Below are 24,032 nucleotides of genomic sequence, written 5' to 3'. Positions count from 1 at the left end.
ATCTCCCCGGCCCCTCTCTTGGTTTTAAATACATACATACATACATACATACATACATACATACATACAAGGCTACTGCTGGACTTACACTAATCAAGTGTATCTCTAGATTTTATCCTACCTGGAGGAACATCGTTAAGAACAAGCAACTAACCATCCTCTCTGAAAAGAGGTCATTTCTGTGGGCAGAAGTAACACTGTGGTTTTAGATCCAGACATCTTTTGCTCCCTATCATGCATGTACTAACCACTGCTGGTAAGAGTTTGATTAATGGATTAAAATGCATTCTAAAGAAAAAAAAATGGATACTTTTAGTGAATTGGAGGCAGAAATCCCAACAGTTGGTTCCAGTGGTGAACCACTCTGAAAGAACAGCTGGAGATTCTATATCTGTGTAGTTGGGGTTGCAGAAACTTTTATTTTTTTTCTTCAGGGAATTCAAAAAGGTTCATTTATTCCCCCAAAGTGTCACCTTTCTTTCCTGTGATAAAATAAAGCATAATGGTGTGCAATCCAAAGTTGGTTTTGAAAGTTGTATCAAGCTGGGAAATTCACTCATTCTGTAGCAATTTGCGTAGTACCTTTCCTGCTGTGTTCTTGTCTAGAAAAAGGAGAGACAACCATTGAAATTGACAGAAACAGAGCCTGCCTTCAGGGCGCTCACACTCGAGCACTGAGGATGTTTTAATTAAGTGCCAGCATTATCCAGGACCGCAGCACTCTCAGTGCACCATCACTAGAGAACTTTCTTTCTATTGTGAGGAATAACTTAAAATTACTCACTGGTTAGTCTCAGGGATTTTCTGAATGACTGTGTTCCTTCAAAATCTGCAAAATCTACAAGGTGGGGCTACAGAGATAGCTCAGCAGTCTAAGTGCATGCCTAGGCAAGCACAAGGACTTGGGTTCAGTTCCATGCCAGCCCACCTCAGGCACAGCTAGCTAGCCACCCAGACCAGGCATGGTGGCCCACCCTGGAAATCCCAGCAGTGAGGAGGCTGAAAACAGGAAGATCGCTATGAGTCATAGACCCTATACCAAATACATAAAATTTAAAAAATAAAAAGAAATCCGCAGGATGAAGCTTAATCTTTAACGTGATAGGATTGGCAACTCGGACCTTTGGGAAATGATTAGGTCAAAGAGTCAACTTTTCTGAATGGGATTAGTTCCCTATGAGAAGAAACACAAGCAACTCATCTCTCTGTTCTCTGCCATGTGTGGAGAGGGCAAAATGGCTGCCTGTGAACCAGAAGGACCTCCACGAAGCCAGTCATGCTGGTACTCTGATCTTGGACTTCTCTTCCAGTACTACAAGAAGTAGACCTCTATTGGTTAAGCCACCTCCTCTAGAGCACGCTTGTTCCAGCAGCTTAAAGTGACTGAGACAGACATGAAAGGAATGCAACGGGACAGGGAGGGTTTCAGGGGGAATGTTACCAACCGAGCAGCTCTAGAAGCAGAGGATGGCAGTGAGCAACAGGGGCTCACATCTCAATCTTTCCAATTAAAAGAGATATGTTATTAAAGATCTAACCCTCTCTGAGACTCGCTTATATCATTTGCTTTATGGGCACCCTACTCAAAAGGCTTTGTGAGGATATAATAAGATAATACATGTAAAACACTTAACCAGTGTTTTCTCCTCAGCAGGCAAGTGTGAGCATCCCCATGAGGCTGCAGTTTGTTTTGACAGCCGGAAGCTGCTGAAGAAATCCTGGCAGCTTCTCTTTCATCCAGGTGCAACCAGGACGGGGAGTGAGGATGTGGAGAATCAGAGAGCCTGTCTGATGTCTTCCCCTGGGCTGCTGAGGACACATGGGTAGTTAATGTCCCCTGGGCCAGACACAGAGATCCTGTAAGATTTTTATGAGAGTGTTGAGTTCTGCAGTAATATCCCACATTTTCTCCATAGCTCTTCTGGAAATAATTTATACTGTTTACCTAAAACAGCCTAAGCCATCAGATTAGCAACACCCAGGATTCATATGTATCCTGTTATTAATGAATGACGGCACTGAACATACAGACACAGTGACGCCATCATCAGATTTGCCTCATTCCTGCAATATGATAGTTTTTGAACTTTGAAACAAAGGAGAAAACAAGAGCCAGCCTGATAGCTTAGCAGATTAAAGTGCTTGCTTAGGCAGAGTGCAGCAGCCAGGGTTCAGGATCCCAGTAATGACCCACCCCCAGGGTGCGCTGGGATGCGATTGAGACTGGGCATGGTGACGCACGCCTGTAATCCCAGCACTTGGGAGGCTGTAGACAGGAGAATCACTGTGAGCTCCATCTACTTTGACCTATGTAGTGAGACCCTAAGCACCCTGTAGATCCTGCCCTAAATACAGGAAAGAAAGAAAAGAGAAGTGGCTATATTCTTCCTCAGCTTTCTTGCCACCTCAGTATTCTCTTCCAACCATACTCTGGCTTCTTTTAAACAGGGGCAAACAAATCACAATCATAAAGGCATTAATGCTCATAAAGCCTTAAATCTCAAAAGAAATACTTGGCCTAATTAAAAACTGAAAAACTATCATTTAAAAAACATTTCAACACTGCATATTTGTATTTTGCAGTATAATAGCTAAGACTCTGATATTTAGCTGTGGTTTTCCAGCTGAAAAGGTAAAAAAAAAAAATGGCATATCACCATTCTCACTGATAATCCATTATTTTTCAGCTAAAAACAATTGTCCTTTGTAAAGAAAAGTATGAGGGCAAATATGTGTGTGTGTGTGTGTGTGTGTGTGTATGTATGTTCACGTGTGTGTGCTTGTTTATATGTGCATGGGTGTGTCTGCTCATGTGTGTGTTTCTAGAATAGGAAATATCATAAAAGATAATATTCAGAGCTTGATCTATACAATCAGTATGTTTCAACTCTAATAGTTTATCTTTTCCACTGAAAAAAATTATGCGTTGTTCAAAGACTCTCCAAGTGTAAGATGTAATTCAGCCCTAACAGCAAGTAGAGGTCATCTCCTCCAGGTCTAACATAATTAATGAAGGCAAATGGGCAGTCCAGAAGGGATTTAAGAAAATTAATTTAATAAGTCATCGGGAAGATATTTTACATGGCTGGCTCTGTGCTAAGTACTGTGGGAAATACCGGAGCAGGATAATACAAGGTCACTTGCTCCACTAAGACACATATCCAGGGCAAACACAGAGTTGGATGACAGATTCATTAAAATGCTAACAAACATGTAAAGCTTTATTAAAACTTTCTACAATTGACCCAACGTATACCACCTGTAGTGGTTGGATTTCATCACTTTATTTTGACACAAATTTTATTTCATACACTGAGTAATGTTGTCTAATTTTTCCTATTACTTTAGTATATCATGACATGTTGGCATTTTGTATCTAATATACCATCTTAGGGCATCAGACTGTGTATTAGCATTAGAATATGACCAGAAATCCTTTCCAAATAAAAGCAAGCTTTTCAATACTTGGGCTTTGGTTACAATCATCCAACTAAGCATACAATTATCTAATACTACAAAAACAAATCTGAAGTCTCTTTGCTAGCAGTTAAGCCCTGTTTCTGTTTTCTGCAAGACCCTACACCTAGCACCAACCTCCGTCAGGAAAACGAAATCCAGTCCGTATTCTGGGATAGAGATTTTTGTGCTTGTTTAATTTAAAAAAAAAAAAAAAAACCTTTACCTTACTTTGACACTCCTTTTAAACTTATACAAACCTGGAAAGAATAATAAAAGGAACCCCCAAATATCTCGCCTGGAGGAGGCCCAGCCGCTGGTCATCCCTCTTTCAACCCTGCTGCTCCTCCTGGAGGCAGCTATCGGTAAGAACAAGCAGAAGCTGTTTCAGTGCAGTGTCCTAGATGTTAAAGAAAATTTGGCAAGGAGGAGTGAGTGCAGATCACAGAAGCTGCTCTAAGATTTCCCAGGTCATTGTCTGGAGGAGTCTCTCAATGGTCTACTACAGGAAACAGAATTTAAGAAAATGTGTCCAAAGAAGCTGTGGATGTTACTCTCAGTTGAATGTAGAACAAACTTTGGGGAAGCTGATCTCAGTGGGACCTTGCATCTCCTCATAGGTGCCTTGCTCTGTTTTTACTAACACTGCCTGTAGTTTTCCCCCGAGACACACACACACACACACACACACACACACACACACGTGCGCGCGGCTTTCCTTCACTTCTGCATTGAAGTCTCAAGCTGGTGCTTCTCAAAGGCAGAATCTAATATAAAAGGATATCAGCAAAATATTTGGGGGGAGTGTAGCTCTAGCTCCTCCACTGTGATACAAAGGGCGAGACAGAAGAGGCTGGGCCTGGGGCTGAACCGACAGCATTCCTGCAAGCACCGTGAACACACTGCACTATTAAAAACTATCACCAAGTTTGATAAACAGACACTGGTCTTATTTTGGAGGTGAGGAGACTGGTATACAAAAGGTTAAAAACTTGTTCTAAGTCACCTAGCTGAAGAAATTATGATATAATTCTGTTATATGTGAATCCAAAATCCAGGTAGTCCACTCCCCATCATATTTCCTATTACGTCAGCAAGCATTTCTTCAAATATTTATTTTATGACCCATTTTACTTCATCTAATGTATTCCATTGATGTGCCAGGTTAGGTAATTTATTCAGATAGGAAATTAGAAAATACCAGAATGGCAATAAAATCATATGCTACGTCCCTTTCTATTTGTATATGCCTTCCTTCCCTCCCTCCTTCCCTCCCTCCTTCCCTCCCTCCTTCCCTCCCTCCTTCCCTCCCTCCTTCCCTCCCTCGCTCTCTCATTCCTTCTTCCATTCTCTCTTTTTTTTTTCTTTTTCTTTGTATTTGGCTGGCTGCTTGGTTTCTCTTTTCAGAACTGAAAATTTAACCCAGGGACTCAGGAAACTATGCAAGTGCTTCATCCACAGCCATTTCTAAAATTTTATTCAAAGATGGGCTCCCTCTAGGTTGCTCAGAATGACCTAGGATTTATAATGCTTCCGCCTCTGCCTTCCAAGTTTCGGGGATTACAAACATATACCATCATGCCAGGGCAACATTTTGTTTTTGAATATTCCATTCTGCATTCTTATTTCTTATTGTTATTCTTGTTTCTAAGACATGAACTGATACTTCCAGTTGAACATGAAGGTTTGAACTCTTTCAATTACTCTTAGGCATTCTAAATCTTCAGTGCGAAATGAAAAAGTAAACTGAAGTATTAACAACAAAAATATTAAGAAGCACAGAACAGACGATTTAGTAGTACACAACAAAAAGGATGCACGAGCTGGCGATGAGAATAACATGGAGTGAATGTGAATGCACACCAGGGAAACCCAAGGACAACCAGGTTTGATTTCTTCTTACAAAGGAGTCCAAATGAAGCTGAGAAAAATTAATAGAAAGTCCGTACAAGAAATTACATCTCTAGAAAATGCTCTCCTTACTGGCCAAGTAAAATTGGCTGCCGTCCTACCCCTTCCTCACTGATGACTATGGATTTGGGACCCCAAAGCTAACTCAGGGAAGGGGTGATATATTAAAGAGATCAATCAAAAGTGTACATGGGGGCCCGGTGAAATAGCTCAGTGGGCAAAAGTGCCTGCTTAGGCAGAGGCAGAGGCTGGAGTTCAATCCCTGCCATGTGGTGCTGGCCCTGCCCCAGGTGCACTGAGATGGTGATGGAGACTGGGCATGGTGGTGCACACCTGTAATCCCAGAGCTTGGGAGGCTGAACACAGGCAGCTCACCAGGAGTCTAATCTATATAGTGAGACCCTGTATACCCTATAGACCCTGTCCTAAAATACAAAAAGAAAAAAAAAAGTGTACATGCTAAACTTGAAACCACAATGTTCCTTACTAGTCTGCTGCTCCTTAACACCTTCATCTCCGGCATTCAGATTTATATTCTTGCCAAATATGATATCTGGATTCTGATTGTTGCTCAAAAATCAATTGAATATCTAACTTATCTATATAAGCAGAACTACAAATAGAATGGATGTGTGTTCTCCAAAGAAATAAGCTAAACACATCACCTTACAGTGACCCCACAGATCTGTCATGTGTCCCTCCTACTATGAAAGGAGAAAGAAAATTCAGCAAAAGAGAAATAAATGAACAGAGAAAGGGACTGCAAGGGAAGACAAATAATACAGGGAGATAAAAACCCAAAACAACCACTCCATTTCGGACTCCCCCTGGAAGGCCAAGAGCTATTGTCCTTCTCCTTATTTCCATAAAACTTTCCTAATTTCAAAAAGAAACAAAAACAAAGCACAAAGCCACACCATCTTCATGTTCCTCTAAGTTCACAACAATGAATTTAGGGATGCCATGCACGGATAAGAGCAGAATGACATGACATGAAAGGTACTGTCTGGAGAACTACAAAGAGTGCTGGCAGATTAAATTCACTGAGAAAGGTGTAACTTAAATTTCAAAAGTCTCCCAGAGAGAAAACAGGGGGGAAAGCAAAGATGTAAAATAGAAAGACAAAAGGAATCATGGGAAAAGATAATCAAAAGGCTTGCCCTCTTTGTTTAACAACCAAATAGTGTGAATTCCCCAAACCTGAGCCAAGGAATTAGAGGAGTGAGAGGTAAAGCAGCTGCCGGTGCGGGGTGTGCAGCTGGGTCCTCCAGTGTTGGAAGCTTCTCTGGTGCTCAGGGCTAGCTGGGCCTGTCCTTCTCTTGTCCACCTATGTCACAGAAAATTGATATCAGAAAAGGATGTTCTTTGGGCACTACTGAGAATGACAAAACTAAGACAGCTCCACAATCATAAGAGACACAAACAAAAACGAAAATACAGCCTAAAATGATAAGTTACCCAAACAACTCCCTCGCTAATATCTGTAACTGCTGTTCCTTAGCAATAATAAGTTTGGCAAGATTTTATTTCTCTTTCCTTCTAGAAGAGTTTGATAACTCTCTCATAAGAGTAGCCCTTGTTCTGACAGCAACAGTTTAAAACCGGGATTCTTCCTTTAACCCTTTCCAAACTCACCACTAGATGAAGCCCTTGATCAAGTTCTTCAATAAACATTAATGTGAAAAGACTCATGGCTTACAAACAGAATAATCAGTACTACCTAATGTCATTTCCTCAGGAAATACTGTAAAACAAAACAAGACAGAAAAATAAAGCCACAAATAAATTTGGAAAGAAAAATATTGGAAAAGAAAATTCAACCCAAAAGAAAGGTTTGAGAAATTCCATGATGATGGTAAAAGGGGAACTTGAACAAGAGCAAACCAGAGAAGGACACGTCAGATAAAAGTCGGAAATCAGAGACTACATCATCAAGACCAATTATTTAATTAAAATGAGACATTTTCTGATGGGATTAATGTGTCAAGAGGAAATATGCATTACTGTATGAGAACCTAAAGATGAATTAGCAATATATAATGAAAAAGAAAGCTAAAATGAGTTTAGTAATTCTAGAAAAATTGAAAGTATCATAGCGAAAAAACTATGATCAAAGTGTATTATACAGGTCAGCAATAGCCAAGTAAGAAAAATGTAAAAACCTGGGATGGTTGGGGGATGCCAAGGTGAGGGGCATGTGTGTAGAGTGGTGGAAGGTGGATAAATATTTATTTCCATCAGAAATTCAGTGAATGTTATTTCAGAAGTAGTGAAATCTAAGTCAATCCCAATCATGAAGTGGACTGATAGAAAAAGCAACAGTTTTAGAAAATCATGCATATAAATTACTTTTAGCAAAAATAAAAATTAAATTAAACCAAGGAAAAACAACCAACCAGAGACAATAAATATTACTATGGTGGAGGATCAAGGGAGACAGCAGAGAGAACTGACAAGAGGCAATCAAGAGGTGGGTTCTGGGCACTGCGGGTCTGCTAAGTTCACAAGCAAAACTGATTGCAGGAGCAAGCAGGCTTCACACTGAGAAGCAATGACCTCCAAGTTATATTTTCTGTGAGTTCTTTGACTCCCACAGAATTCACTGCCAGGATGACCAGGTGATAAGAAGAGTTAAGATCTTGCTGTCCTTTCAGAGAGAGATGATGGCTTGGGAATAGGCTCCTCTGTGACACGGTGAGACTGTGCCATGTTCAAGGCACGTAAGAAGGGAAAGTCAGGAGGAATGAATGCACTTTTGAGTTCTCCCTACTCATCCCAAGTAGCTCTCTGTAATTGCTGTCTTATGTTTTCCTGGCTTCCAATAAATTGTCTTTCTTTATTTCTTTATTTTTTTTTTAAAAAAGAAAAAAAAATCACCAAAGGGGGGAAGCAGCTGTGAGGCACACTCAAGCATAACTCAGACATTTCTAGTTCGGTGAATGGAGTAGATGGTTGTGACACAAACATGAAAATGAACACCCACCACTTACAGCTCTTGGGAAAGTTGGGTTTGTTTAAATGTTTGTAATTTTTTCCCTTGTATTTGGTATAGGGTCTCACTACACAGTCAGACTCACAGTGATGCTCCTGTTTTCAGCCTCCCCTGCACTGGGATTACAGGCATGCACCGCCACACCTAGTCTCAGTGGCCTGCTCAGTATACCTGGAGGAGGGGCTGGCTCAGCATGTAGTGCTGGGAATCGAACCCTGGACCGTGAGCTTACCTACGTAGGTGCTTAGTCCACTGAGCTACCTTGCTAGCCCTTAAAAAGTTAGATTTGAACTTGTAGAACCAGAGATGAATTTGAGTGGAACTGCAAAGTAAGCACTGTAAAAGGAGAAATCAGAATGTAAAAGACAGAGCTATGCTGTCATCAGGAAATATAAATGTTGACATGCTGGAGTTGAAGTAAAAGTTCGCTGCAAAAGAGTACAGATATGCTCCTTGACTCACAATAAAGTTACATCCTGATAATCCATCATAAATTGGAAATAAGTAAAAAAGGCATCAAAACATCTTAATCTTGGGAACATTAGAGCTAAGCCACACAGCAGACTGTAGTTTCACTTGTTCCTCGTCAGGACTAAGAGGATGCTGGGAGAGCTGGTTCTCTTTATTAAGACAGCATATTGGTAGCTTCAGAAAGATCAAAATCTAAAATGTGAAGTTTAGTTTCTATAGATTGCATATCACTCCTGTGCCACTGTGAAGTCAAACCTCATCACAAACCCATGTAGTAGTGTACACCCATAATGTCAGTACTCTGGGCAGCTCTATGCTAAAGGCCAGTTATACAGTGAGAACAGTCTCACAGTGGCTTTATTCCAGAAAGATGAACTAATTATCTATGTCTATTACCTTTACTGCAGTCTATGGCAAGGAACCCTGAGTAGGGGCCATTCCATTTTGGCTTTAATTGGTCTGCTGGTGTTCGCTCCGTCCAAGTTTTCATAAACACTTGGTCTCTGGGGGACACTATGTGGTAAGGAAAGCTGACGGCACTCTGTTTCCATACATTTAGATAACCTGATGTGCCTGGCCCAGATGAATGAGATACTGTAATGAGATACTGTGCTCCCAGGACCTGTCCTCATGCAGAGGGTACAAATAGCCTCCTGTACAGCATCATGAATGGGCTCAAACTAGTCTAGTTCTGGCCATATTATGAATCTTCATGAATGCTATTGCAGTAGCAATATCCTGGTAGTAATCAGAGCCAGGGCTCAGACATCTTTTGGTAAAGTTTTGCTGGAGCTCACTGTGGGATCTTGCAGGCTCTATTTTTTTTAGGAGACTGAGTCCACCAAGTGGAATGAAAGTGATACTTCTTTACTAAGGTCTTTGCCACTTCCTGAGTTATTTGGGTAGTGAGAGAATATCCATTGTCACTGTGGAGGGACTTGGGTTATTCAAAGCTGGAGATGATTTCTCAGAAGTACCTTGACAACCTCTGTAGCCTTTTATGAATGGAAAGGAAAGGCTTCAGTCCAGGCTTTAGAAGTACAGATTAGGACCTACCTCTGTTTACATCTTCCACATGGTGGCATATAGGAAAAGTCCAATTGTCTGTCTCTCCAGGGCATGTTTCTCTCCTCTCCTCCAACTGTTGAACAGAAAAGAGGCTGTGTTGAGCAAGTGGGCCACAGGTGTCTGTAGTCCTACCTGAAATTTGTTGTAGCTTTCACTGAATGTCTGGCGCTGGTTGTCAGATGAAGTGCTGGGGCAGATGGCCACCAGTGCTTCTTCCCCCCTTGAAGATGGAGACACACTAATACACTTGTGAAAGCCTTCTGCTAATTGGTTACAAACAACAACAGAATTTTCCTCTGTGCCTTGTCAGATCTTACTCACTTTATCATAATTAGCAGATGTTTTAGTGTACCTTTTCATCCCCATGATAATAAGCACAGTTAGTATACCAGACATTGTTTCTAGGTCATGATGAGTATTACAGTCCAGGGGGCTGGGGAGATGGCTCAGTAGAATAAGCACTTGCATGGCAAGCACAAGGGCCTGAGCTCAGTTCCCAGGGCCTGAGTTCAATCCTTGGTTTGGCAAAAAGAGTATTACAGTCCCATTTGGTTCTACTGAAAGAAGAGCAGCCAGTCTATGAGTTTCCTTCTCTTGGCAAAGCATCTTGCTCATCTGTATTGTTTCCAGCCTCTTATAGGAGTCTTTATCTTTCATCACAGGGGTAGCAAGTGGTCAAAATTAGAGATCTCACTATGATAAGTCAAAAGCAAGTGTCAAAGTTTGGAACCCATCTGTCAACTTCGCAGGGTCTTCTGACAGTTGACACATCTTAGATACTCTTCTTTCATTGCTGGCACAAATACCTGACACCCAAAGTGAAGTAAGGAAAGGTTTATTTAGCCCACAGTCAGTGGAGGTTTCAGTCTCTACTCAGGTGGCTCCAAGGCAGGGGGCACATGGCAGAGAGCCATTCATGGTGGTGGCAAAAAGCAAAAGAGCAAAGAAAGTGAAAGGGCAGGGGCAGAAGCAGCGATGGCTACAGGGAGCAAGTCTCCCTTATGTTGCATTCAGGTCATCTGCCCCAGGCTGGGTGTAGCACTCAGATCCATAATCTAAGCAACACTCACACAATAATCTCAGCACTGAATCAGGAATTAGTCACCAACTGTAGAAGTCTGCCACACAACTGCATGATGATTTGGGGGGACAAATACACAAACCATAACAACCCACATGTTTCTTGCACTGATGGACATTTGCAACAGGAACATGGACCTGCACTCAAGTATTCCTTCCCACCATTTCCATCAGCAGTAGGACTAATTGTGAATTAGAGTAGGTGATAAGTGGCGGCCCAAGTATAGACCGCTGAATTATCATGGCCCTGATCCAACATGGATGAATCCCCAAAACACAGCTTGTCTTCCCCGTGACCACTTCCTCCTCCTTCCCTGCTCCAGCCCAGGGTACAACTTCCTTTGACCTCCATCAGCTCCTTGTGTGTCCCTGAACCTGCCCCTCAAGCTCCACCCCCAGCAGAAGTCCATGAAGTCTCTTCTTCCTTGTCTCAGGTTGGAGGATCTGCCCATCTCCATGCTCTCAATCCTCTGTGTCTTCAGAGTTAATAGAGTCTTCTCCTCTCCCTTATTTCTGCGTCTCTGCTGCACCCCTCCCCCAACACCACCACTGCATTGCTTGAGTTGGACTGCAGGGATTGTGTGCATCTTTGTGGGACTCAGAGTGGAAGTGGAAGGTGAGGCACCTTTCTCACCTGAGGGAGCTGAGAAGCACTGGGCTCCTCTGGAAGGCTGGGCTCTGAGGAGTCAACTGGTCATGGTAGGGAATGGACCTGATTTCTTGCTCTGGGCATTATAAGTGGAAAGTTGAGGAGACCTCCCAGTGTGGTTATTCCCCTTAATAGTCATGAAGACAGATCCTCTGGAGAGACAAGTGAGGGTCTCGAAATGGAGCTATCCAGGATATTTTTCTCTCCTGATACGGGGCAATGAAACTCCCAACCTGGAAGATATTTGGGACAAATTCATGTTCTCTAAAACCAAAGAATGAATTTTAGGAACAACGGAGGTTAAGGGCAGAAAATATTTATTGGGGGAAAGAAAGCGTCTGTTCAAGAAAGAGACAAAAGGAGACCCAAGTGGGCTGACCAGGAGCCTCTCTTTCTAGGGATTTTTAAAGAGGAAACCATAAGATGAGGTGAGTTTAAGGCGGGAAATGTAAGGTTTCTTCCTTCCTCTGGTGCACAAGAGAAGCTGGAGAGAAGTAAAGAAATCCTTTATTGCTCACTGCAGGAGGGTGTGGAAGAGATTGGGAACCTCTGAGCAGGAGAAGTCTGGGTGTGGGGTGTTTATCAGGTTGGATTAGAGGTGAACCTTACATGAACAGTGCGTTGCTGTAACTGGAGCTAATTGGCACAGGAAAGGAAGAGGAAATCTTACTCTGGAAATGGAAGAAAGGAGGAAGTGGGTTCCATATGTGCTGCTGTTCTTGGGCCCCTGCCACATGGATCAGTGTCATGATGACTAAGCAGATATTTTACATGGACAAAATCCCATCAGAAAACATGGGAAATTGCAAGGTAGACATAGGATGGGACAAAACTATGGTCTACCAATAAGATTACAAGCATAATTTCTTAGGTAAAGTTGGTTAAATTGGGATCAAATGGGGAAGTGAGTCACATAGCAAGTGGGCATGAATCATAGCAAGTGGGCATGAATGCAGAACAGGGACTTTCCTGAAAGGGTTTGGGTTAGTGTCTCTTTTTGGCTTTCTCAAGGTGATAGAGACCTATTTAAAATATCAGTCCTTGATGTCCATCTCTAGGGAGGTGTGAAGGTGCATCTGGTTAATCTTTTGTGCTGAAGTCTGGCCTACAGCAGAGGTGCCTGTCTCTACCACAGCTGGAGTTGCAAGATATCTTGCCTTCCATACTGGCTCCTTTGAGGGCCCAGCTCTGACTGGCTATCATATTTCTATCTAACTCAGCTGCCTACAACACTCCTTAGGGCCCATACCAAGTACTGTAGTCCCTGAGCATTGCCTTTGATAAAGAGTCACAAGCCTGAACCTAAGGGGATTCATTCCTTTCATATTTCACAGAAATTTTGTTTCTGGAGAGTGGTGTCCCACCTTCCCTTACCCTTGTCTTCTGCCACCTCTCAGTGCACATTGAACCCAGACTGTGTGGCAAGAGTCACTAGGCTTTTCTTGTTTTAAGTTGTCAGAAGCAAACCTTTCACACTTGCCAAGAATTTGGCCCACTGGCCAAGTTGGTAGAATCAGATTTCCCATCTGCTTGTCCTGAGGCTTGTAGAGAAAGGGAGACAATTGGATCTGGGCTTCTTAAGGTGCTGCCCCACACAGGGAGAGGAGACCCTATAGCTTCCTCAGATGTCTCTTATGAGACCCCAACACAGACTAGATGGACAGCTCTGTCCAAGTGGTGCTGGCACCATTAACCATAGAACAAAAGACCTCTGCAGGCCTTTGTCTCCATATCAAGCCCCATTGAGTCACTGCCAAGAAAGGGGACCAAAGCCACCTGAGAGCCTCACCCAATCTAATCACTTCCTGAGGTCAGAGCAGAACTTCCCCAAACAAAGTTCCTGTCATCACTCTGTTGAGTCATTCAAATGGCTTTCTTTACACAGAATAAGATCCTAGGGTAAAAACCTCTTTTGCATTTTCTCTGACAGAGAAAGAACTAAGAGTGATGATAGCTCCTCTTTTATGTACTCGAAGTCACTTTAATTAGGTTTTGAATACTGTTAAATGCTGCTCTGCTTAGGTCCCAGGCATGGACTTTCACGTATCTGTAATTAGGAAGGGAAGCACAAAAGCCAGGTGACAGCCTCAGGGAGGCTCTTAGGCCTGGAGAGAGCAGATGATCAGCCCTGGACTGCTGTTCTGACACACTGGGCTCTAGGGTTTCTGTCTCTAGCAGACTGAGAAAGGATCAGGCCCAGACTCCTAAATTAGTCAGCTACAGAGCACAAAACAGGCCTTGAAACTTATTCTAGAAGGACCGCTGTTATAGCTGTCCATGCTTAACACCCCACCATGGAGTGGGGATGGGGTTCCAACCCAAAGCCCTGCCAAGTTTGTCCCCTCTTTGTGCCTCCTGGAATGGACCATTCACACCACCAAGCTCTCATCTTCTCAGGCCTCCACTGCTGTGTGTCAGCAACTGCACTCCCAGGTTAGCAGCTCTGTGCACCCAGTGAGCCTCATTCCCAGCCAGCATGGGGTGGGTGGTACCGGCGTCAGTACACTCAACAGGCCTGGGCCAGTTATCCGAGCCATGGTGAAGGAAAGAGATCAAGAAGGTCATGCAAAGCTCACCAGGCCAGTGTGGGTTAGTCCCTCCCTGGCTGTGGCCTTGTGGGCCCCTCCCATGCTAGCAGCTGTGGTAAGATGATCATGTCCTGCCAAGAAGAGGGTTCCAGAACTGCCAGTGTAGTAGTAGCTTTGTGGAACAGGCATCATGGGCACAGTCCTGTGCTCCTGTATTTACCTGTGACCACGGCTGTGGTCCTCCACAGCCCTAGGCAGCAGCGATCCCTCCCCTACTTGTCACTTGCCCTGTCAAATGTCCCATGCCTGCAAAGAGCAGGTAAGTTCTTAAAAATAGTACAAAACTTTTCTCATTCAGGCAGGAAGAAAACAAAGAGGTTCTTCCCTTTTCGTGGCTGGTTATTCACCCACAAAATAGTTAGATAATAGTCATCTACAAGACAAGATGGTGGCTGGCCACATGGCAAGGTACCATGGGACTGCTCTGGACCAAAACAGACAAATGTGAAAGAGAAAGAAAAACTAGAATAAGCAGAGACTAGGTTAGTTTCCAAAAAAGACAATGAAGTATAACAGATGTTAATGATGTAGGGGAAAGAAGTGCCCAACCTGAAAGATATCTAGGATGAGTTCATGTTCTCTAATACTAAAGAATAAGTTTTAGAAACAATATAGGTTAAGAGCAGAATATATTTTTTAGGGGAAAGAAAGCTTATGTCCAAGAGAAGGGGCCTTGAGTGGGTTGCTGAGGAACCTGGCTTTTCTAGGGATTTTTAATAAAGCAAAACCATGAGGTGAGGCTGGTCTAAGTTAGAAAACATGGGAACCCACTAGGTGGGCATGAAGTGGGACAAAACCATGGTCAACCAATAAGATTACAAGTATAATTGATTGGGTAAATTGGTTAAACTGGGATCAAATGGGGAAGCAAGTCACATGGCAAAGGGGCATGAATACAGAACAGGGGCTTTTCCTGTAGGAGGTTGGGTTAGTGACTCTTCCTGGCTTTCTCAAGGTGATTGGTCCCTATTTAGAATATCAATCAATGGTGCCCATCCCTAGAGAGGTGTGTGGCTGCATTCGTTTACCCTTTGGTCTTTTTAATCCCCCTAATTTTATTGATAAATAGCAATGAGACAGTTTCAAATTAAATTGGTAGGACAGTTTCAATAGTTAACACATTGCATACATTCTTAGTAGTGGTTAATTGCTGTACAAGATGTGGACTTGATATCCTATTTACAAACACCATTAGAACAACAAATTCTATTCATTGAGAGAATGTAACTACATATCTATCCTAACCACTTTGAATACACAGATACAAAATGGACATTCATCTGTATACCCTTTGTTTGTTAAGTTCCGTTATTTGAATATTATAGGTGTGTAAACTCAGCAAATTATTCTAAAAGAGTCCAGTAGCCCATAATACTATTGGGTCTTCCACTTGATTGGCAATGTCAGAAATTGTTGACCTGAGTCTCCTACAGCTCAACATAACAGCATGGCTTTACTTCCTATATTTCGTTTTTATAATTTTCTGCTGGATGGCTAAGACCAAGGTAAAGCAGGACCTATGCAACAATAGTTGTAGCTTTTGGGTCTGATAAGGTCAGTGAAATCCCCTCAGGATTTATCCTGAGATCCTGTACCTCAGATTGTAGAACCTTTGTCAGTGTCAGCCACGTGGATGAGTCACGGCCATTGCTTGGCCAATGTGCTCTCTGTGAAAGCCTGAGAGAATGTTTTCTCTCCTTGTGACTCTCCTTAGGCACACTCTACATCATTGATCACTTTCCTCTTTGGCCCCATAATCTCCTTGATCAGAAAATTTGGGACACTACTGAGTTATATGACATTACAGTACAAGTTCTCATATGTCCTGAGTCTTAATTGACCTTAGAAGGCTAGGGCCAAAATGTTGGCTTTCCTTGCAGCCCTCCTTTTTCTCTAATTTTGGTCTGCAAACTTAGGTTGTTAACCATCCAGAAGACAAGCTTATTGTTATTACCATACAACTTAGGCTGTTAAGCTTAACCTCACTATCTGAAAACATCATGTCATAGTGATATATGTGGGCCTATGTTTATAGCAGCACAATTTTTGATAGCCAAATCTTGGAAACAACCAAGATGCCCATCACCTGAGGAATGGTTGAAACAGATGTGGTATTTTTACACAATGGAGTATTATTCAGCTATATACCCTTTGATCTTGAAGTCTGAACCCCAGCAGAGGGGCCTGTCTCTCCCACAGTTGCAAAGTCATCTTGTCTTCCATATTGTCTGCATCTAGGGCCCAGCCCTGTCTTACTGGCTGTAACATTTCAATCTAACTCAGCTGCCTACGACATGAGGACAAGGCCTACCTGCAGAGTGGAAGCAAATAGCAAGAAAGAAAAACAAGAGCCTACCTTTCCTTCATTCCCCACAACAGCACAGGGAAGTCCCTTCTGGCGCCATGAGAAGAGTCTCCTGCATTCTTTGCCCAGGACAGTGAAGCAAAGGAGAGAGAAAGCCCCACCAAGGAGAAATAAAAATAATGCATCCATCATGGGCCTTACCTTTGCCTATTGGTAGCTAAGCCTTACTCTCCTCTCCAAGCTTTGCCAAAATGTTAGCAGGGAGTTCCTTTTCGAAATGGCTCACCAGTTAAACATATTCCACCTCTTTCTCACCTCAAACAATGAACTGAATGAGACAAGCCCCAAAATGGCATTGAAAGTTTATTTGCAAACTGGTAGTGAGAGAGAAACTGGCTTTGCAGAGCAAACTTGGGCCAAAAGCAAAGCAAAATGAAAATACATTGTGGGTCTGGAGAAACACAGGGTAGACTATTAGGAAAGAGATATAAGCAGTTTCCTTGTGGTATCCAGTTTCTTTTATGCCATGAAAGCCTCATGAGAATGCCCCCCCCCAGTTCTGTACATGGGGTCCTAAGAGGGAGTGCTGTGTTGGTCCTGGGGTCCCACTAGCCTCTCTTCCCAGCAGATTTAAGCTGTGCTCTATTTTTTACCTCAATAAGTCAGGCCATCAAATGCATACATAAAATGGAAAGAAAAGAGGCTAAGACAGTGTTGAGAAATGCAGACATGGCACACTCTATCAGAGAAGGAAGCATTAGCATAGAAGACCTTGGAGAAAGTAGAAGACAGTGAAAGATTTGTGCAAGGGAAAGTAATGGAGGAATTGCAAATGCCTTTGAGATTCATGTTTGGAAATGAGGTGGTGCCAGTGGAAGAGAAGAGAAGAGAAGAAAAGAGAAGAGAAGAGAAGAGAAGAGAAGAGAAGAGAAGAGAAGAGAAGAGAAGAGAAGAGAAGAGAAGAGAAGAGAAAACAGAACACCTTATAGTAAGAAGTAAGGTGAATGCCAGGGAACACAGACAGCTCCTAACAAATTAGGCTACTATAGGTATAAAGGAGAATTCACTAGTATTCCCTGGCAACATGCTGTCAGCTGTCCCCTATAGGTCATTGTTCTTTTCTGGACAAGTAAGAAGGTACTATTTTTTTTTTTAAATTAAGATGGGAGGTTGGCTCCTTGAAAGTTCTAATGCTTCTCTTTTAAGTCTGTATGACCATATTCTGTTTCTCTTTGTTATGTGTTATTCTCACTTCCTTTCTTAGGTCTCTTTCAAAGGATTCTATCTATGAGCTACTGGGCATCCAGATAAGAATACTAGGGAGTCTCCACCAGGCTACTGGTCAGAATTGTTTATCACTGTGAAATCATAATTCAGTGCTGAGAAGCACATAGTAGGGCGGAGTCACCTCTCCATTTATAAGCTCCCTATACACCCTGTGTGGTTGAGGGAGGGGACATGGGCTTTCACTAGGAAGGTCTCTCAAGCTAGCTGTCCCTAGCTTTCAGGAACATTGGCATCATGACCTCAGTTTCCTAAAGCATATTGTCTTTTAATACATAGATCACTTTTTCCTTAAGAATACAGAATTTAAAATTCTTTTCTGTTTTAAACATTTACATTTTCAATAAGGAAATTCAGTTTATTGGATGCTTTGCATGTGGCTGAATAAAACATACCTCCTAAGTTGAAACCCCCATCACTGCAGGCCACATCTAGACCATACTTTGTATGCAAGATCGAATTAATAATGTCTCCCACTGAACCATGTGGCTTGGAATACACGCATACATCCATTCAGCTAACAGATATTTATTTGGTACCACATATTTACCAAAATAATATAACTCAATTTTTTCTCTCCTGTTATCTCTATTTGTATGACATATTTCAGGTTAATTTCAAAATTTGAAAGTTTGACGTTTTGAAAAGATGTATAAATCAATAAAATATTTTAAAATTCCCTGCCACAACTAAATCAAACTTAAAAGGAATTACAAAATATTAGTCCTGTGTCCTATCTAAAATTAATGCTGTGGAGTTCAAAACAAATTTAAAAACAACTACCATATATCAATGTTTCTTATATTCCATATAATGTTGTAAGATATGTGTATAATGTCACATATGATCCCCACAGAAATCTTATAAATATTTCTTTTTTAACCCACATGGAAAGTAAAAATCTCTTGCTTTGTTTTCTTTGAGATAATATCTTTCTGTCTAACCCAGGCTAGTCTCGAACATGCTGTCTAGCCCACACTGGCCTCTTGATTGCTGTGATCACAGGCCTGCATGACCACCACTGGCTGACATTTTTCTTTAAAAGTTACAGAAATTTCTTGATTTCAAACATTAATTGGTGAACCTGGGATTATAAACCAGATACTTTAATCTCTAAACTGCCTTTGAAAAATTTACAAATCTATTGGGGGAAATACTGATACCTATAGAAAACTGAACAAGATAAAACTAAACAACAAAACAACAATATTTTGAACCAGAAAAACATTTTCTTTAAGTACAGCCTATTGCTCCATTTCTTCAATTGTGTCTGAGGCTCCTGTTTTATATTTTTGAGGATTTCTTTCTACTTCCATTTTTGAGTTAAACTTAAACTTAAAGCCAACACTAGTTGGCTTTCATGTGTGCTGTCCTGGTTGTTCTTAAGAATTATCTAAGGGCCAGCCAGATAGCTCAGCAGATTAAACCGCCTGCTCAGGCAGAGAACAGCAGCCAGTGTTTGCCCCTTGGTGTATTGTGCCAGTGTGCAACTATAATCCCAGCACTCGGGAGTCTGAAAACAGGAGAATCACTATGAGTCTAATCTACATAGTGAGACCCTGTAGACCCTGTACTAAATATATATTTTTTTTAAAAAAATTATCTAACAGAGGACAGGCAATAGCAGTTATTGCACAGCTATCTAGTGTTGTATGAAGCTTTGTAACAACAGAATAAAGCAGAGATTTACTGTTGTCCTTGAATATTTGGATCTTCACTCTCTAACGGGTCTAAACTTTGAACAACTTGAGTTAAATGACTAAGAGACTGACATTCTGTCAAATAGGCAAAGCAGAGGTTTTTTTCTAATAAACACTATATTTGGGTGAAACTTCAATGAAAAAAAGTAGAAAAATCAGTACTTATGGAAGTACAGAGTCAAACCAGTGAAACCCCTAACTTCCGTGAATTAGTGGTTATTATTTGTGGAGGAAAACACAAACTTTGTTAATTCTTTTCCCATCCACTGTGAAATATCAAAACTCAGCTGTGATGTAGCATTTAACTGCACATCGAATCAAGAGTCCAGTAATAGAAATTGCCTTTTTGCAGGAGAAAACAGGGTTAGAAGCAAACCAAAATAACACATAAAACAGATCCCCATGGAGAAAATTGAAGCCTGATTCTAGCATGTATAGATCGAGGATGCAATTCCTGTTCTGCAGAAAGCTTTTTTCCTGGGGTTTTAAATTTTCCTCTTGATTATGTGTGGAATCAAGGGGTGTCTGGTGTGATTGTGCCCATGCATGACTCCTAGAAACAGACACAGGCAGATGGTGACAGGCTCATTTTTAATGCCAACCAGCAGGGGCAGAAGTCAAAAATGGAAGGCAGATCATACAGTTGGCAAGGAATTTCCATTTACAAATTTTAGAGCTTTGATTGGTTGAAACAAAGTTTACTTCAAATGACACAAAAGGACACAATGTTCAGAACAAAGGAGTAAAGATAAACTCTTTTATTTATATAGATAATTTGTAAGTGTTAAAAAGTTATTGAAGTCCAATTTTAGCAATGGTGCAAAAATAAGACTTTGTTTTATGTTATGACTGATATATTAATTGGAAAACTTTCTAGAAAACAGCTAGTACATAAATCTTGACAATGGACAAGAATAAAAAGCAAGCTACTGCCCCCAAATTAGAAGATCCCATATCCAGTAGTGCAATGAATGTCAATCAGATTTCCAACTAATTTTAAAAAAAAGAGGAACTTGGTCATGATGTCATGTTTTATGAATAAAATGAAACAAGACTCAAAAATGCACTATAATCGTCATAAGTATCTGTGTAGCAAGGTTTTTCATTTTTTTCCAGAAGACCTTCCACGCTCAAAATACTATCACTTGTGAGCTCTCAGTACTGCACAACAGGAGATTTTATTTCTGCTGCTGTACATATTTTTTTTTAAAAAAAAACTTCTTTATAATACTGTCATTTCAGTGAATAGTGGTTAAAAACAATGCACTCTCTTGGTGTATACATTCTTTTGTTTCTACTATTGCATTTTTCAAAGTATATCTCATGCAGTCTCCGAAAAAGAATTTGCTCCTGCCAGGAGAAATGCACAAACATTGCTTTGGTTGAGCTGGACACATCACCTGTTCTCCTTCCGGGTCACATAACCCAAGTACATGTCCAGCACAACTGAAGTCTGAAAGAACACGAATGCCACACATGGTTCTCTATGACCTCAACTTTCCAAAAACATCGTTCTCAAGAGAGTAACTATCAAACACCCGCACATCCCACTTGAGGTTACTCTCTAAACAGTAAGTATCAACCTGTGGATTTTCAAAAGAAAAACAGCAATATTGAGTTACTCAGCTTCCGTGAAGGTGAATTTTTTATGGCTTTGCCCCAGTGCTGTGCTGGGCTGTCCTATGTCCTTCTCAGGTTGCGGAAAGCTTACCATGGGAGGCGTTTCCTCAAGGCTTCTTACTAACTTCTTTCTCTGGCAAATTTATTTTTCCTCAAACCCCAACTAACTAAACTTTTCTAGCACTCTTCCTGAATTTGTAATCTAATTTTGTTGATTTGTGCAAATGCATTAATTTTATATATTATGAATTTACTCTGAGGCAGACATTTGCTAAATGTTCTCTCTTTCTGTGTTTCCATTCATTTAATAAGCAAGCGATTTTAAAGGTAAACATTACCATTAACACTATAATGCCTAAGAGGAATATGAGGCATGAGACTATTTTGCTTAGAGTCACAGAGCAGACAGATGGTGGAGGTAACCCTTAAGCTTAGGCAGCTGAGCACCTAGCACTGCCCAGAGACCAGTACTGTGCAGGATCTGGACTTGGTACCTTGTTACAACGCTGTTCAAACATCTGCAATGTACTCTTAAGTTAGCATAAACAATTTAAGGTCTAGAGTAATGATCCTCAAAGTATTTGCATATTAACTTTCAGCCCACCTATATTAATATGAAAATATATGTATTTCTGCCACCTATGCCCCTGCAGATACATATTTTTCATAGTCAATCTCTGGAGGTAGAATATATATATATATATATATATATATATATATGAAATATATTTTTATATATATGAAATATATTTATGAATGTATTCATATGGAATATATATATGTGTGTGTGTGTGTGTGTGTGTGTGTGTGTGTGTGTCACTCTTTTACAGACTGAAAAGTTGAATCATCAATTCAAGGAGTCACTACACTTTCATCTGAACTATTTGAGGGTCTTCAACAGAAAGGAGAGAGTTGTTTGCATTCAAGAACATGAGAGTTCATCTAACAAGATCATTAACATCAAGCTCCATTTTCCTAAAATTTTAAGTACTTTATGTTCCAAATATTGATATCAGTATTACTTTATGTAGTTTTAGAATTATTTAATCCCACAGATCCACAGATATATGATTTGCTGATGTATGTACGAATAGATGGACCTCATGCTTCATATTTATATATGGATATATATATATATATATATATATACACACACATATGTGTGTGCACATGTACACATATAACATGGAGAACACAGATGTATACATACACATAAAATGAAGATCTGGAAAACATTAATCATGTCTATTCTTTTGTGTCAGAAAAGATAAATGCAACTTTATATATTACACATTGATATTTTCCTTTTCATGTTTTCCTAAATCAATCAGTAAAAATTTTCCCAAAGACTTACAGTGTTTGAGTATCAATTATATGGTGAAGTTGATTTGCATACCTTTAGCATTGCAATAACATTGAATCAGTAGCTGACCAGAACAACTACTTTGAAGACAATAATATGCAACATAACAAACAATTGTTCAATTCCTATCACCTTGCTTTTTGATATTTTGCATCCTTTCTAAATTTTTTATTATTTTTTATTCTCTTTAAACATAAATATACTATTTCAAGGAGACAACAAAGATGTTTTGATTAACTTCAATTTTACTGATTCTGTTATTTCTTACCCTAGTTTATATGGCAGTGAAGAGTGTTCTGTGATATGTGATCAGCAAAGCTGAAAATACAGTTTTGTAAAACTTTTGGTAAGGCATCAGTCACTGACTATAGAGAAAGTTCATTCCTAACATGTGACTTATGCTTGGCCGTTGGAATCTTGGTATCATGCAACCCCCATAGCTTGATTCCTATCCCCTGAATTGTTCACCTAAGTCAAAATTTCCTATTAAATTCATCAATTCTGAGTCTTAGGACTGTGTAACTCTTTTTATCCATTGATAGTACTGCTTATTTAAAAGTTTGTTCTATTCTAGAAATTCCTATTGGTCAGTAGTTAGTTCAACATACTGTAGAGGAAACATGTATAATTATTGATAATACGTACACCTTACCTCCTTTAGAATCATTCCTATGGGAATATTTCCTAAAGAGCTCAATGAAAATAATATTTAGCCTATGTAAGCTTATGTTCTTTAGCTTATGTTATGTTCTTTAAGCTTATGTTCTTATTTTAGTTGCAAATAATAGCAACTAGATTTAGTGATTTATCTATTCTAACTTTTCTAGAAAATAATGCTTTGTGTGAAGAAAAATATGCATAGGTCACAGTTTTTAAATAAAACTGAGAGTTTAATCCTTTATAAAAATGATAGACACTGAGACTGGGGCTCATTGTACAGAGACATGAATATCTACTCTGTCCAAAGCAAATTTAGCAAAATCAAAATGTATAACACTAAGAACATTTCCATTTTTCTTAACACATGGAATCAGTCTCACGTGGCAACCCAGTTCTATCACCTCTCCTCATTAAGCTTGAAAGCATATTTGTGTTGCTTTTAACAGCTCCTAAAATTTCTTTGTCTTTTAGCAGAACACCATAAAAGTTCCCACCTGACAGATCATAAATTGTTCTCACAGAGCAGTCTGTCCCCTGGTACACTCTGTTTACATCCAATTCTCCAGATATGTGACTAACAGCATTTATGCATTTTTGCACAAAACTTAGTTTCTTTTTTTTTTTTTTTTCTGTAACTGGCTGCTAGTGCATCATGTGGTGCTAGGGATCAAACTGCGGCCCCTGCATGTTTTCCTAAGCTTGCCTAAGCAGGTGCTTTAGACTGCTGAGCTATCTCACCGGTCTGACAAAACTTAGTTTTAGGACTTGGAAAATGTTGACCCTATCCTACCAAGTCATGGCAGAGAATGGCTCACTTGTGACAGAGCATTTAGTCTCATGAGACAGACCAGAGAGGATTTCTTCTGTGATCAAACTCATTTGGAA

This window comes from Octodon degus, unplaced genomic scaffold, assembly GCF_000260255.1.
Source record: "Octodon degus isolate 3935 unplaced genomic scaffold, OctDeg1.0 scaffold00019, whole genome shotgun sequence".
Lineage (NCBI taxonomy): Eukaryota > Metazoa > Chordata > Mammalia > Rodentia > Octodontidae > Octodon > Octodon degus.
This window is presented reverse-complemented; position numbering follows the sequence as displayed.